This window comes from Arachis hypogaea, chromosome 13, assembly GCF_003086295.3.
Source record: "Arachis hypogaea cultivar Tifrunner chromosome 13, arahy.Tifrunner.gnm2.J5K5, whole genome shotgun sequence".
Lineage (NCBI taxonomy): Eukaryota > Viridiplantae > Streptophyta > Magnoliopsida > Fabales > Fabaceae > Arachis > Arachis hypogaea.
Window position 1 is genome coordinate 13,081,267 of NC_092048.1, and position 2,170 is coordinate 13,083,436.

General features: G+C 34.9%; 1 long non-coding RNA gene across 1 annotated transcript; it reads left to right on the top strand.

The window, feature by feature from the left end:
- Positions 1-816: 816 nt before the first annotated feature.
- Positions 817-1,966, top strand: LOC140178103 (uncharacterized). The gene is made up of 2 exons (XR_011870343.1): positions 817-1,200; positions 1,432-1,966. It is a non-coding gene; the product is annotated as an uncharacterized lncRNA (long non-coding RNA).
- The last annotated feature ends 204 nt before the right edge of the window (positions 1,967-2,170 follow it).

Here is a 2,170-nt window from a genome sequence, read left to right on the forward strand (position 1 = left end):
TTGTTTTGTAAATATTTTAATGGTGGTGAATCATACTCCTATATAATGTTAGGAGTAAGAAATCCGTAGCCCGTAAAAGGTGACAAATTATGTTTAGATCAATGTCTCAAAGAATAGAATCTTTTAGTGTTAGATATATGAATGTATAATATAGATGTATTTATGGGCCATGGATTCCTTATTCCCACTTTTATGTGGGAGTACTGTTAACCCAACTAAAAATATTTACAAATTGAACCCCATTTTTTTATTTTTAAAAAAATTAATAATTAAAATTATGCCTCTAATTTTATTTTTTCACACTTTTTGTCTTTTCCTTTTAACCATAGTTTTAGAGATGAGAGATGTCTCTGCTAGGGTTTTTCTCACTTTTTCCACTAATGCTCAATTGCTCATGTTCTTCTCCCATTTCTGTAGCTACCATGCTGCCTGCACTCGGCACCACCACCACTACTTCTACTGCCGCCACACCACACTTTCCGGCCTCTCTGTGTTGTTGTGCTTCGTCTCTACCCCTACGAACTACTCAGGTTTCATTTTACTTTATTTTGTTTTAATACTTTTTTATGGCAATTCTTGTGAATTTGGAGATTTTTATGCTGTCTTTGCACCACAGTCTTTATTTAATTTTATCCCTCTGCCCTGCTTTTTTGCTTTTTCAAAAAGAAATTGCGGTAAGTCGCTGAAGCAATCTTAATTATTGTGAGACATGAGTCCGAGAGATATATCATACAGAATTGGTCTTTCTTTATCAATTAGAAGTTAAATCTTGTTGTCTATAGAATTGTTAGACTTAATAATTGATTAATTATTATTTTGTAATGTGTTTGCATAATCTTGTTCAGCTTCATATGGATACTTTCTCACTTGCTTCTATATTTATTGGGTAAGAGCAAATTCTCTGCCGTCTACAAAGGAGTTCTCAGAGATGGTTCTCCTGTGGCCATCAGAAGTATTAATGTGACATGCTGCATACCTGAGGAAGTTGAATTCTTGAAGGGATTGAGCCTGCTAACCTCACTGAGACATAAAAACATTGTAAAGATGAGAGGTTTTTGTTGCTCAAGTAGTAGAGGTGAATGTTACCTTGTCTACGATTTTGTAACCAGTGGCACTCTATATATCTTGATATGGAAGATGGAAGTGAAAATGTGTCTGAGTCGTCTAAGAGGGTTTCCATCAGCAAGGGCAATGCAAAAGGTTAGTTCTTTTTTCGACACCCAATATTTTCTAAGAAACTCATTGTAGATCAGAAAATTTGCCTCTTTCTTACAACAAGGTATTTTTCAACTATTTAGTATTTAACATTGGTTACATGAATTAAGACGACTATTATGAACCTATAGTAAAGATTAAACTATAATCATTATGCAGAATGAACATAAGATCTATCTGGTTGATATTGAGTATTTGCTAATCCTTTTTAACCAGGTTTTGGATATCTTCACAGTAATGAAGCAAGCAAACCTACAATAGTTCACCAAAATATTTTAGTCGAAAAAGTTCTTTTTGACAATCAGTTTAACCCATTGATCTGGATGCTGGGATCCCCAAGTTTCTAGCAGACGGCATTGTTTACTCGGCACTGAAAGTTGGTGCTGCCATGGGATACCTAGCTCCTGAATACATTACCGCTGGACGCATCACCGAGAAGAGCGACGTTTCTACATTCGGTGTCATTGTTCTTCAAGTCCTATCTGAGAAGACAATAGTAGGGGGTTCAATCAGAATGGCAGTTGAGTTTTTCAGATTTGATGATTTTGTGGACACAAATCTAAAGTGAAAATATTTGAAACCAGAAGCAGCAATTCTTTCAAAGATTGCAGTGATGTACACTCATGAGCTTTCTGAGCAAAGGCCAAACATGGTAGAGGTGATTCAGGAACTAAGCATGTATTCTTCTCATTCTTCATGATCTAGAACTTTCAGTGGGTTTCATAAGTTCCTAACACATTTGATTCATTCATGACCATGGTTTTCTTTAGCATATTCACTAAATTATCCATTGCTAAATTGTTGTGAACTTCAATGGAATCATGCTGCTTCATTTCTACACAACTGAAATTGTTGAAGGATGTTCCTTTATTGAAAATCAAATAGCTTCCAAATAATGAATTAAATTGTTAATAATCTCTTCCAAAATAAGAGCATGAATATACCAACGTCAGAT